At 51.3% G+C, this 14,353-nt stretch overlaps 1 long non-coding RNA gene across 1 annotated transcript in view; it reads right to left on the reverse strand.

Moving 5' to 3' along the window:
• Positions 1 to 3,745: 3,745 nt before the first annotated feature.
• Positions 3,746 to 14,353, reverse strand: part of LOC133255013 (uncharacterized) — a 34,801-nt gene continuing 24,193 nt past the window's right edge. The window contains exon 2 of the long non-coding RNA XR_009738833.1: positions 3,746 to 5,551. This is a non-coding gene — a long non-coding RNA (uncharacterized LOC133255013). The remainder of the gene's footprint in view (positions 5,552 to 14,353) is intronic.

Below are 14,353 nucleotides of genomic sequence, written 5' to 3' on the forward strand. Positions count from 1 at the left end.
TGTCCTGGCCACCAATATAAGCGTCACCCTGGATACCTAGGGTTTTATTTGCATACCTACAATCCAAGTCCTTCCCTCGGAGTTTTGAATCAGAACCAAGAGGTTCCTGCCCAGATTAGTTGCTCCTTTGAAGAGAAGCCATGTTGTTTTCACTTTGCCTTTTCTACCCCGTGTTCTGTACATCCTAGAAAAACAGGCTATAGGTGGAGAGTGAGAGGCAGGAAACAGAGATGGGAGGAGAGACTCTGTGCTTCCACAGTGCCCCATTCCTGGTTTCAGTACATCCTTGAGGCCTAGAAGCAGGCCTGCCCTGGAATTTTTGAGACACCTCTGGGGTCTTTCCAATAGATTTCCTGTTTTGCTTAGCTCAGCCAGTGTTCATTTCCAACCATCATAAGCAAAGAAGTCCTGAAAAATTTGGAACAGAGCGTTGGCACATCATCCATGTGGTACGTTCCCAAACCAAATACGGTAAAGCCTCACTTACCCAGAGGTCACGAGTGTGTCCCCTTGCCCACACAGAACACTATGGAAAACCCAGACAGAAGAAAGAGGGCCTGTTGTTCTGTCTTCCTGGCTGTGAGGTGAGGCCAGGAGGAGACAAATCATGGAGCAGGGTGGAGCTTGGGAAACGGCCATGGATTGGAATGTTGGGAACAGAAACCAAAGATGCCAGGATCCAGCAGTCAAAGAGAATGGGCAAAAGTCAAAGAGGAGCGGAGCGGGCCAAGGTCCAAGCTGGTGGGAGGAAGCCATCCTTCCGGCACCAGAGAGCCCTGACAAATGCGCTCTGTGAATGGACACTCCTCTTGAAGGCCCAGGACCACTGTCCCTGGCATCTCCCATCTTTGCTAGAGTCACTGAGTCCTGCAGTGAGTCTCCAAGGCCCAGCCAGGCTTGAGTCAGGCTCCGGAAGCTCATGCGCTGGCCCCATGTGTTGTCCAAGGGGCTGGATTCCACACTTCCTTTTTATTTAGGAAGCACTTAGTGTTACCAACTAGGGTTCTTGACCTTGGTCAATCAATAGAAATTGACTACAGGCAAGAAATTCAAGCAAGGCTTTATTGGGGCCCCAACTGCAGCAGGAAGAAAGAACAAATGACAGGTTCCTTGCTTGCTTACGCCCTGTTCCCCAAGGTGAGGGGAGGCAAGCTTGTTCCTTATATGGGTTAAGTGTAGGACTGGGCCCAGGGATCAGGCCAAAGGGCTGGCTTAGATATTCTGCCCACCCCTCTGGTGCTGCTGAGTGCAGGGGACATGCTCAGTACCCTGCTTTTGTTCCTGACACCCTGTTTTTTGCTCCAGGCGCCTCAAAAGTGGCCAGTTGGGTTTTTTGATCTCTTTGTATCTTTTGGATCCAGAATTTGCCCCAACTGAGCGTGCATGGAGTTATTTTTAGTCCCATACAGTTTTTTTGTATATCATTGCTCCAGGAGAGGTGTGTCCAGGTACAAGCTCTGCAGCATGGCAGCAAAGGGTCCCGGGCCCCAGCCTGTCCCACTAGCAAGCTTGATTAACCAGTTTCCCAGCCCACGGTGGACTGGAAATTCCGAGTTGGAAATGGGGAGAGATGCTATTAGAGAAATCACAGAGACAGTGGCCACAACCAATAAGCCACAGCAGGGCTTCTCCACCGCATCGCAAATCATGAGCTGCCCTGTGCATCGCACGGCGTTTACCAGCATCCTCTGCCCATGAGATGCCAGTAGCACTCCCTCTATCTGTTTCAACGAAAAATGTCCCCAACGTTGCCACATGTCTCTGGGGGACAAACTCATGCCAGGCAGAGAACCATTGTGCTACAAGAAGAGAGTAAGAAACCATTTTAAAATATTCACAAGAACGACAACAAGGCCAATTAGTTAAAGGGGCAGAGCCCAGCATCTTTCCAGGCCCTTAAGGGTGAGTCCCTTATGGCAGATAGTCACACCATGCTTGCCACTGACCCAGAGCTGTCCTGGCCGGCTCTCCTGCCGCTCTACCATGCTGATGGAAATCCCCCAAAAGTGCCAGAGGGGAGCTGACCATCCCATTTAAGAAGGCCAGTTCTCGGAAAATGAGGGGTATTTACCCTCAAAGGGTGACAGCACTCCCTGTGGAGGACAGAACGTGGGATTCTTCTGCTCTCTTTAGCATCCTTTGCCAGTGCTTAGCAAGCACATAGTAGGCCCTCACTAAACTGAAATGAGTTACATTCAGTTTTAAAGGTTTCTACACTGACTGTAAAGAAAGCTGAGCACTGAAGAATTGATGCTTTTGAACTGTGGTGCTGGAGAAGACTCTTGAGAGTCCCTTGGACTCCAAGGAGATCCAACCAGTCCATCCTAAAGGAGATCAGTCCTGAATATTCACTGGAAGGACTGAAGCCGAAACTCCAATACTTTGGCCACCTAATGTGAAGAGCTGACTCATTTGAAAAGACCCTGATGCTGGGAATGCTTGAAGGCAGGAGGAGAAGGGGACAACTGAGGATGAGATGGCTGGATGGCATCACCAACTCAATGAACATGAGTTTGGGTGAACTCCAGGAGTTGGTGATGGGCAGGGAGACCTGGCGGGCTGCGGTTCATGGGGTCGCAAAGAGTCGGACACGACTGAGCGACTGAACTGACTGACGGACACTGACTCCATATGGTTTTGGGGCTCTGGAAAGGATAAGATCCTCTCAATACTTGGAGGCCTATCTGCGATTCTGCCTCCCTGCCCGCACCCTCCCTGCTCTCCCATGACCCTTCCTGCCTTCCCAGTACCTTGACACCCCCCTCTCCCCTGCTCCCGTCCCACCCCGCCCTGTGCTTACCAGGTAGGTCCAGAGGAGTAAGAACCTCTTAGCCCGGTCAGAGCCCTTCCAGTGCTTCAGACGACCATATACATGGGATGTTTGAGGTGGGCAGCTCATGCCCCTTCTCCTTCCCCTAAAAGGGTATGGAAGATTGAGAGCTGGCCCGTGGGGCCCTGATTTGTGAAGAAGTACTGCAGTCCAGGGGCTCCCCAGGTGGTGCAGAGGTAAAGAATATGACTGTCAATGCGGGAGATGGGGGTTCGATCCCTGGGTTGGGATGATCCCCTGGAGAAGGGAACGGCAACCCACCCCAGAATTCTTGCCTGGAGAATTCCATGGACAGAGGAGCCCAAGGGGCTACAGTCCACGGGGTCGCAAAGAGTCAGACCTGACAGCACACGCATCTGGAAGAGGTGAAGGGTGGGAAGATTTGCATCATGGGAGTTCCCAAAGGCTCCGCCTTAAGAGATCTGCTCTGAAATCTGGGGTCAGCTGGAAGAAGCTGGCCTGCTCGTGAGTCTAGATCCCCCTGGGAGCTAGTTTCCAGTGCAGAGGGCATGACAAACTCTTGTTCCTGCAGCCAGGAGCCAGAGACACTGAGAATGACAGTCACAGGAATGCCCTGGGACAGTTTTTCAGGCTGGCCACGATGAACCAGAAGCTCTGGAACAAGAGGCAGAAGGGGCAGCAGAGAAAAGGATGAGGGTTCACACTCAGGACACATTTTGGAGCACGCGTCTCGGGCATCATGCCAAGCGCCACGTCAATGTCAACCTGGGCTCTGCAAAGCAAAACCCCAGGGCACCGGGGTACTAGACAGTTCAGGGGACAGATAGCCCAACAAGCCGAGTCTCAGCAAGAGGAGGTGATTTTCCCGATATCACACAGCCATTAAGTAGTAGAGCCAGCGTTCAGACAAGGGCAAGAATGAGGTACAGAATGTCCAGCAATCAATAGACTGGCTAAATAAATAACGGTTTATTTATAGAACACTGGGTGGCCATTGACATTTCTTGGTAGAAGAATATTTAATGACCTGGAAAGATGTTTAAGATACATAGCTGAGTGGGCGGTGGGGGGTGGTGGGGAGGCAGGTTACAAAACAGCATGTGCAAATGGGTTGTTAAAAAATAAAATGGAACACAGGGGTGTGATTTCCAAGAAAAAAAATCAAAATATTAGCAGAATTGTTTCTGTATAACAGGAGAAGGTGTGACTTCTATTTCTGTGACTGTCCATTTTTTATTACAACAATCATTTCATAACAAGGATAAATATGATAGAGCGCACCCAGTGTTTCTCTCGGGGGAGGGGAAGGTATGGAGTCCAGACCAACACTGAAATGCAGGAGCCCGGGGCTGAGTGGACGGGAGAGTGCAGTGGGAAGCGAAACCCTTCCTCAGAACACTGGGACTTTTTCTAGACCAGGCAGCAGGTGGGGCTGGGTGCCTGCCTCCGCTGGGGGTGCCCCAGCCTGGCTCTGCGTGCCCACGAGGTTGAGGTCCACTCTTGCGGGCCTGCGCTTGCAGAGCAGGTGGAGGAGGGCAGAGGGCAGTGTTGGATCGGGTTCATCCTGGGTGTGTCTGGAGGGCAGGGAGAGAGCTGCGGAGAGTTGCTTCAACATGTGCCTCTGTGCCAAGTCTTCAGTTTAGAGGGTAGGGGTGAGACAGGCTGGGACCTGGGACCCTTTGCAGCGGAGCTACATGCTTGCACCTGGTCACACCTCTCCCTGAGCAACAAAATACAAAGAAACCGTATGGGACTAAAAATAACCCAACGCATGCCGCGGTTGGGGCAAATTCTGACCCAAAAGACACCAAGAGATCAAAACACCCAACTGCCACTTTTGAGGATCCTGGAGCAAAAACAGGGTGTTGAGAGCAAAAGCTGCTGCTGCTGCTAAGTCACTTCAGTCATGTCCGACTCTGTGCGACCCCATAGACAGCAGCGCACCAGGCTCCCCGGTCCCTGGGATTCTCCAGGCAAGAACACTGGAGTGGGTTGCCATTTCCTTCTCCAATGCATGAAAGCGAAAAGGGAAAATGAAGTCGCTCAGTTGTGTCTGACTCTCAGCGACCTCATGGATTGCAGCCTACCAGGCTCCCCGTCCATGGAATTTTCCAGGCAAGAGTACTAGAGTGGGGTGCCATTGCCTTCTCCGTGAGAGCAAAAGCAGGGTACGGCAAACATCCCTGGACAGACCACCGCCTAAGAGGTGGCAGTCCACCTAGGTCACCCCCCAGGCCTGACCCCCAGACACATCCCTACCTTCACCCACGTAAGGGACAGGCTCAGTGGGGAGTGGGGAGCAGAGCAAACAAGGGAACCTGTTGCTTCTTCTCTCTCCCCCCATTTGAGCAGTTCAGTTCAGTCGCTCAGTTGTGTCCAACTCTTTGCGACCCCATGAACCATAGCACACCAGGCCTCCCTGTCCATCACCAACTCCCAGAGTTCACCCAAACCCATGTCCATTGAGTCAGTGATGCCATCCAACCATCTCATCCTCTGTCGTGCCCTTCTCCTCCTTCAATCTTTCCCAGCATCAGGATCTTTTCAAATGAGTCAGCTCTTCACATCAGGTGGCAAAGTATTGGAGTTTCAGCTTCAGCATCAGTCCTTCCAATGAATATCCAGGACTGATCTCCTTCAGAATGGACTGGTTGGATCTCCTTGCAGGCCAAGGGACTCTCAAGAGTCTTCTCCAACAGCACAGTTCAAAAGTTTCAATTCTTCTGCGCTCAGCTTTCTTTGTATTCCAATTCTCACATCCTACAGGAAAAACCATAGCAGGGCCCCAGTAAAGCCTTGTCTGGATCATCTGGCCTCCGATCATTTTCTGGTTGATTAAGGAGGCAAAGAACCCTGTTGGTAACTGGATGGAGTGGGGATGGGGATCTCACTCAAAAATCATAAGAGTGGTCCCGTGAGCTCAGTCACCTCAAACTTATAAGCCACAACAACACACCTGCAAACGTTTAAAAATACTGTGTAATACTTCAATAACCTGCAAGTAAATTTGTTGATAGTATAACCTATCTAGAAACAATATTTGTCAACCTGATGCCTTAACTGATGTCCTAGAAAGGAAAAAAAAAAAGTTTCTAATAAAACAACAAGTATTTCAACAGGTAAATTCTCAGACAAGACTACAGTACAAGACAATATCCACTCACCTCCACCCTCAAAGGTACAGGAAATTTCCAAAACGTTCCCTAAGGGAGAGTCAACCCAGAGGACCACTGAGTAAATACCACTGGCATATAGTGAGTGCTTTCTCACAGCCCAGCTCTCTCTCTCTCTCTGTATATGTATATATGTGTGTGTGTGTGTATATATATATACATATATCTCAGAGTCCTCTAATATATAGATGATGTAAAGTCACCTTCCATTGGAAGGACTGATGTTGAAGCTGAAACTCCAATACTTTGGCCACCTGATGTGAAGAACTGACTCATTTGAAAAGACCCTGATGTTGGGAAAGATTGAGGGTGGGAAGAGAAGGGGACGACAGAGGATGAGATGGTTGGATGGCATCACTGGCTCAATGGACATGTTTGAGTAAACTCCAGGAGCTGGTGATGGACAGGGAGGCCTGGCGTGCTGCAGTCCATGGGGTCGCAAAGGGTCGGACACGACTGAGGGACTGAACTGAACTGCACTGAAAGTCACCTACCCTTCACAACAGTATGAGGTCGATGCTCTCGTACACCCCATTTTGGATGAGAAACAGACCCAGAGAGGCTGAGTTATTTGCCCAAGGTTACCCAGCTAGTGGACGGAGGGGTGCTGGGATCTGAACCCAGGCAAACCAGCTTTCCTGGAGGAGGAGGTTCAGCCTGAGGGAAGTGAGTCAAAGCTGAGGAACACGGCCCCAGGCCCTCTAAGCTGCAGTGTTTCTGAACCTCAGCACCATTCATACACTGGGCTGGATAATTCTCTGCTGTGGGGGCCATCCCATGCAGAATAAGGTGTTTTAGCAGCATCCCTGGCTTCTTCCCACCAGAGGCCAGGAGTACCCCTCCATAGGCAACAGCCCAAATGTCTCCAGACATACTGAAATGTCCCCAGGGGCGGCAAAGCAGGGTCAGAGCCACCAAGGAAGCCTCTAGAGAAGGCACGACCCTAGCCGGTCTGCAGATACAGGAGAATTTCTGGAGCGAAAGGAAAGCAGAGCAATGCTCTAGTGGAAGGGCAGGCAGGACGCAGGTAGGGTGGGAGGTGGGTGGTCACACGGAGGACATGTGAAGGCGGGTCCAGGTGGCCACGTGCACAGAGATGGAGAGAAAATCTGAGATCATGAGGCCAGAGGGAGGGCAGGGCAGCTGCCTTCCCTCCTGGTTCCTCACCCAACTTCATGTCCTGCCCCGAGTTCGGACCCCTGATGAAGACAGCACCTGTAAATGATTTGGGTTGAGAATCAGTCCCACGTTGATCAGAATTTACTATGCTTTTCAAACCTACGGCACCGTCCTCTAAAAGTCTGCACAGCTTTCTGACCCTCAGATGAATCACTCCCACACATGGAGATCTGGCTCCCTGCTTTTGTAACCTCCCCTTCCTTCTTAGCCAGTCTCCCAGCCACACTTTCTTGGGCCCTGATAGCCATGTGCAGTCTCCTTGTCCTCAGCAGGCGGCAGATGGAGAAGGGGTGGGGGGTGGGGGCTCCTGGCCTGTAAATCCTGAGAAGGGCAAGAAGCAGGGGAGACAAATGCCTTGGGCTGATCAGCGAAGAGCCCGCTGCCAAACCCCCTCACCTCTTGGCTCTCTGGCAGAAGAGGGGATTCTCAAACAGCCCTCTGGCCACTGCCCTTGGCTCTTGACTGGAATAATTAGAGCTGGAGCCAGGAATGATGTCATGCCTTTGCAGGAGACTAGAAGATGACTTTGAGCAAGGCACTTACCGTGGCCTCAGCTCTCTTTGTCTAGTAAACTGGGGCGGACTTGATGAGCTTGAACACTCCTGCGCTGACGTTCTGATTTGTAGACAAAAAGCCTGGGCAGGTCCTTCTTGGAAGAAGGTGGCAGCCATGTCTTTTGCATATGCGACTCACTTCCCCTCCTGCTTCCTCTACTCACCCTGCGAGCTTCTCTCCTCCAGGTGGTAGCGGGGCAGCTCTCAATCATGCTGCCCTACCCCCAGCTCCAGGAGATAGTGATGGACAAGGAAGCCTGGTGTGCTGCAGTCCATGGGGTCCCAAAGAGTCAGACACAACTTAGCTGCTAAACAACAACAACCCCCTTTCAAGAGTGTAGGGATGGGCAAGTGTTCCACCACCCAGGCAGAGGTCCCTCCCCGTGCTAATTGGTTCACTGATGGACATGCTCCTGTGCAAGCCACTTGAGACTCTTCCCTGGTTTAGGGAAGACAGAAGTGATGTTTCTAGGGACTTGTTAGGTTGGAAAGATGAGTCTAAGGCTACCAGCTTAGAACAGAGCCAGTATACAGAACACAGTCTAGCGGAGAACCCAAGAGGCAGATAAAGGCTGATGACGTTGTTTAAATCCCTGGATCAAACTGTGCCTGAAAGTGATACTTTTTTTTGCTTAAGCTAGTCTAATTTGGGTTTCAATAACCTACAACGGAAACAGTGATAACTAGTACAGCCCTTTAGCAGTAGGGCTGTGAGAAGGGATATTGAGCATATGGAGGGGCAGAATCTACCAGCTTATATCTCCAGCTTGAGGCAACAAACCTCAGAACTGCCCCACACATCTCACCCGCCATGTGCTTTGACATGGCTCAACCTCAGCCCTATGAAGGGGAGATCTAACCTAACCCAGACCCAATGCCACCCTGCAAGTTTTTCAAGTTCAAATTTGATACCCGCCTTGAAAAAGGATGTCCTTGCCCCAGGCTGCACAGCACCCAGGAAAATAGGCAAGTGGGATTGGTAATGCACAGCTCACAGCAGTGGATTCTCCCTAGGTTGGAGAGATGGGGAGCAGGGGTTCTTGGGGTATAGTACACATCAACATGAGCTCTGCCCTCAATATTTGGCACCCATCAGGGGAAGTCTACCCCCCTGGCACTGCAATTGCAGGGACCTAGGGCTTAGAACGCATTCTTCCCAGTGGTAAAGAATCCGCCAGCTAATGCAGGAGACATAAGAGACAAAGGTTCGATCCCTGGGTCAGAAGATCCCCTGGAGGAGGAAAAGGCAACTCATTCCAGTATTCTTGCCTGGAGAATTCCCATGGACAGAGGAGCCCATCAGGCCTGGTTGATTCCTAGCAGATTGATACCGTTCTTCCCCCTGGGAAAACCAGCTCCTGCCACAGGGCTAAAAAAAGGTCTGGGTCTCTGTGTCCCTGGCGGGTGTGCCCACAGCACCTGGGTTCTCGGAGCAGTGTTCCACTCGGCTATGGGCTGAATTGTTTCCTCTCAAAATTCATATGCTAAAGCCCTAACCCCCAATATGGCTGTGTTTGGAGACGAGGGTTTCAAGAAGCAATTAAGATCAAGTGAGGTCAACATGAAGCTATCACGACACTGTTCATCGGCTATACCCCAATACAACATGTTTTTGGTGTTAAAAATATTTATAAAGATAAAATTTTTAAAAATTAAGATTAAATGAGATCATAAGGGTACAGTCCTGACCAATAGACTTGGTATCCTTTTAAGAAGAGGAGGACAGAAATCTCTCTCCCACACAGACTCCGAGGGAAGTCCACGTGAGCTGAAAGCTAGCAGGCAGCCGTCTGCTCACCAGGAAGAGGGCTCTCAGCAGAACCTGACCACGCTGGAACCCTCATCTCAGACGTGGCAGCCTTCAGAACTGTGAGAAAATAAGTGTCTGCTCTTTAAACCCTCCAGTCTATGACATGTTGCTATGACAGCCGAAGCCGACCAAGACACACTCCCCTCCACCTCCACCAGAAGGCCCCACGTGGGGGTGGGGAAATGATTCTTAGCCGGTGTTCTCAGCAGTAATTACATGCCAGGCTGTTCCTTTTTTTTTTCCCAAATATTTATTTGGCCACCGCAGGTCTTAGTTGTTGCCCGAGCTCCTCGTTGCAGGATCTTTAGTTGCAGCATTTGAACTCCTAGTTGCGAGCAGATCTAGTTTCCTGGTGGGGGTGGGGGTGTAGTCCCTCAGTCGTGTCCGACCCTTGCAACCCCATGGACTGCAGCCCGCCAGGCTCCTCTGTCCATGGGATTTTCCAGGCAAGAATACTGGAGTGGGTTGCCATTTCCTTGTCCAGGAGCTAGTTCCCTGACCAGGGACCAAATCCACCCCCCTGCATCAGCAGCACGGAGTCTTAGTCACTGGGCCATCAGGGAAGTCTCTTCTAGGCTGTTCTAAGCATTTTCCATACCTTAACTCACTAAGTCCTTATAACAGCCCTGCCAAGTAGGCAGCATTACAAGCTTCTCCCACTACCTGGAAGTAGAGTGTTTCTATGAAACATTTTGTTTGCTGAAATGGCATAAAATAAAGTAGCTATCCTAGGAGAGAAATTGATGAGCCAAAGAATTGATGCTTTTGAACTGTGGTGTTGGAGAAGACTCTTGAGAGTCCCTTGGACAGCTAGGAGATCCAACTAGTCCATCCTAATATTCATTGGAAGGACTAATGCTAAAGCTGAAACTCCAATACTTTGGCCACCTGATGCGAAGAGCTGACTCATTTGAAAAGACCCTGATGCTGGGAAAGTTTGAAGGTGGGAGGAGAAGGGGATGACAGAGGAAGAGATGGTTGGATGGCATCACCGACTCAATGGGCATGAATTTGAGTAAACTCCGAGAGTTGGTGATGGACAGGGAGGCCTGGCGTGCTGCAATCCATGGGGTCACAAAGAGTCAGGCACGACTGAGCGACTGAACTGAACTGAACTGAACTGAGGAAAGGAAGAAACAGATGCTCAGACACAGTTCAAAGCTTGAAGTGACTTGAGTTTGACATGTTGAGTATAGTTTCCTGGGAACGAGCCTGGTGGGGCCACCCTCACTGTTTGGGGTGTGCATTGCCTCTATATAATGCTTGCAGCAAAACGAACGCTGAATGCTGTCTTCACTTTATACCCTTTTTATCATAAAAGCAAAAATCCTCTTTGGATTTCAGTTAGCAAAAACAGGTACTAATGGTCTTTTTCAAAAGCAAAGTGGCATAAAGCAACCTTTCAAAAACTGGAAGGTACCTGCATGACCATTATACAGATGAGGAGAATGAGGCACGAAATGGTTTGGGAATCAAGGTCACACAGTGATACTCTGAAACTGGATTCCAGCCCACCAGTCTAAATCCAGCACTTCTCAACCCAGAGTAACTGAGGAAGGAGAGAAAAGCAAGAGTGCCTATGACCTCCGGAGAGAATCAGCAGGGAAGGCCCTGCATTCAGACACCGGGCAGTGCTCTGAGGGAGGACCAACTTGGTTCCCAGCTTGGCACAGTCCACAGGAAGTGACCTGCTGCCGCCTGGCCTCCAGGGAGGGAGGTGCCCTAGGGGCGGTTCTCCATTCAGTAGCCCCATATCTTGCCTAAGTCGTGTGAAAAATAAGAGGTGGACAACCGGCTGCTCAAAGCCCTTCCCATTCATTCTGCGGTCCTAAAAGCACACAGGTGCAGTCCCTTGGTGTGTTTGGGGGTGGGGTGGGGTAATGGTCGCTGCCAGAGGAACTGTGTGGAATCAGATCACCCAGCGGGTCCCCACCAGGGTCTGTTAATTCTGGCTCAAGGCGTGGCACAGATTTCAACTCACCCCTGAGGGCAAGTTTGCCCCTAAACATTCCCAAGCTGAAGCAGAGGGCTTAACCCAGGTCAAGTCCCTCTAAGACCTTTCTGGAAACCTCATCCAATCCTACTGGCCAACAGTTACCTCATCAAAACCTGGACAGGCCCTCAGAAGTCCTTGTGACATGGAGCACTGAATCCTTCCAAAATTTATCTCCTTGTCCCCCAGTGCCCAGGACTCTGGGCTGGGGGAAAATGGTGGGAATAGACTGAGACACCCCAAACACACACACACATGCACACGCACACAATCCAACCCCTTGCTCAGATGCCCAGTGGGGTGCTGGAACCAGTTCAGTTCAGTCGCTGAGTCGTGTCTCACTCTTTGTGACCCCATGGACTGCAGCACACCAGGCCTCCCTGTCCATCACCAACTCCCAGAGCCTACTCAAACTCATCTCCATTGAGTCGGTGATGCCATCCAACCATGTCATCCTCTGTCGTCCCCTTCTCCTCTCGCCTTGAATCTTTCCCAGCATCTGGATCTTTTCAAAAGAGTCAGCTCTTCGCATCAGGCGGCCAAAGTATTGGAGTTTCAGCTTCAGCATCAGTCCTTCCAATGAACATTCAGGACTGATTTCCTTTAGGATGAACTGGTTGGATCTCCTTGCAGTCCAAGGGACTCTCAAGAGTCTTCTCCAACGACACAGTTCAAAAGCATCAATTCTTCGGCGCTCAGCTTTCTTCACAGTCCAACTCTCACATCCATAACATGACTACTGGAAAAACCATAGCCTTGACTAGACGGACTTTTGTTGGCAAAGTAATGTCTCTGCTTTTTAATATGCTGTCTAGGTTGGTCATAACTTTTCTTCCAAGGAGTAAGCGTCTTTTTACTTCATGGCTGCAGTCATGCTGGAACCAAGGACCCCATAAAAGGCTCCCTGTAATGGTGCCCAATAACCACCAGGGGTCGCTGTGTAACCAGCAGGCCGACGATGATGGCGAGAGGATTTTCTCCACCCACCGACCCTAGGGGATTGGGGAAGCCAAGGCAGGAGGCCCGGGTGGAGCAGAGGGGCGGCCCTGTCCCCCGGCCTCAAGGCCAGGAGAAGCACCCCTACAAAGACACGCGTCGTGCTCCATGAGATTGGGGACAGCAGAGGTCTCATCCCAGGCCTGAATTGACACAAGGGGGAGATGATGCTAGGCACACTCCCATCCCAGCAAGCCGGCTCCAGGAGCTCTGCTCAGCTTCCTGGGGCTACCCCCCCGCCACAGAAAGGGCCACGTACACTGTGTACATCTCTTCAGCTCCAGGGAGCAGAGCCCCCGCCCCCGCCCCCGCCTCACCTCACCCCCAAGCAAAGCTGCTATACAGTCAGGTGGGCAGGGGAGGCTCAGACTAGTCACTTCCAGCCTAACCAGAGCCCAGAAGCCAGCAGGCACCATCACTGGCTTCCTTCCCATCCTCCTCGGGCCGTGGAGGGAGACGGATGAACGCACGTGTGTTTTGTCCTCACCTAAAATGGCAATCCACTCCAGTACTCTTGCCTGGAAAATCCCGTGGACAGAGGAGCCTGGTGGGCTACGGTCCATGGGGTCGCAAAGAGTCCGACACGACTGAGCGACTTCACTCACTCATTCCAGCCTCTAAACCCCGAGGCGCCACGCACTGGAGGCCCTGGGTATTGCAGCAGGACTCGGAGCATTTTAATTTCCTCAGGCCCCACCCTCCTGAAGACTGCCACAGGCTCACCCTGCGGCTCCCAGGGGTCCGGTTACAGTTCTGGTACTTCCGGTTCCCCAGGCGGGCTTCAAGGGAGGGAATGTCTAAATGAGGAGGAGTGGGTGCAGGTTCAATCCCTGGGTCGGGAAGATCCCCTGGAGTAGGAAATGGCAGCCCACCCCAGTATTCCTTTCACTGCATTCATGGGGTGGCCTGGAATATCCCCGTGGACCGAGGAGCCTGGTGGGCTAAGGTCCATGGGGTCGCAAAGAGTCAGACACAACTGAGCGACTGAACACAGGCTCTCACCGGGTGTCTCCCACAGGCCTGGGGCTCAGCCCCTTCAGCTCCAAGCCTTTTTGTTTCTGACAGCCATGCAGAGGCCTCCACCTAGCTCTTCCCCGGAAAGGAAAATCAAAGGGGTTGAGGGGGAGAAGAAGGCAGTATGTGTGTGACTGACTCAAAGCCCTGTGTGTGAAATGGAAAAGGAAGGGAGGGGATGGGTAGAGGTCAAAGGGATGCAGGATGCACCCTTTGCAGGCGCTGGGAGGTCGGCGTGGGGGAGCTGAGTGAGAAGCCTGCTTAGATAGAGGGATGAGGGATTTGGTCCCGGTACTGGCTACTGAAGGTATCAGAAGGGTGGTGGATGCATCGAACTAAAAAATTCTGTTAGCATAAATCACCCACTGTCCTTCCTTTACCCATCAAAGCACAAAGACAAACTGATGACCCAATGGAGGCTGCACCATGGCAAGCAGTATTGGGGATGCATCCTCCTCCCAAATGCGTTATGGTCTGGGTCTAGACAGGAAGACAAGACTCAGGAACAAGAACACGTGTGTGTGTCTGTGTGTGTGCAGCACTGGCTAAAAAAGCTCGTGATAACTACAAGTGTGTGAGAGCCCAGCTAGTCAGTGTTTGCTCACAGCTGCTCCCTGATCATTCCTAGCGCAGAAAATGCAACAAACACACAAGACTCCCAGAAGCCTGACTGATCTGGCGGGGTCTGTTTAAGACTTTGCTCCTTTATGTGTCTCTGCATGTGTGTGTACCTGTGTCTGCGCGTCTGAGAGCAGGCACATCGGTAGCATCTGTAACTTTGTGCTAGAAGAAGGCATTTCTAAGATCTGTTGCATGTCAGAACAACAAAGGAAGCCAGGAGTC

The sequence above is a fragment of the Bos javanicus genome, chromosome 10 (genome assembly GCF_032452875.1).
Source record: "Bos javanicus breed banteng chromosome 10, ARS-OSU_banteng_1.0, whole genome shotgun sequence".
Classification (NCBI taxonomy): Eukaryota; Metazoa; Chordata; class Mammalia; order Artiodactyla; family Bovidae; genus Bos; species Bos javanicus.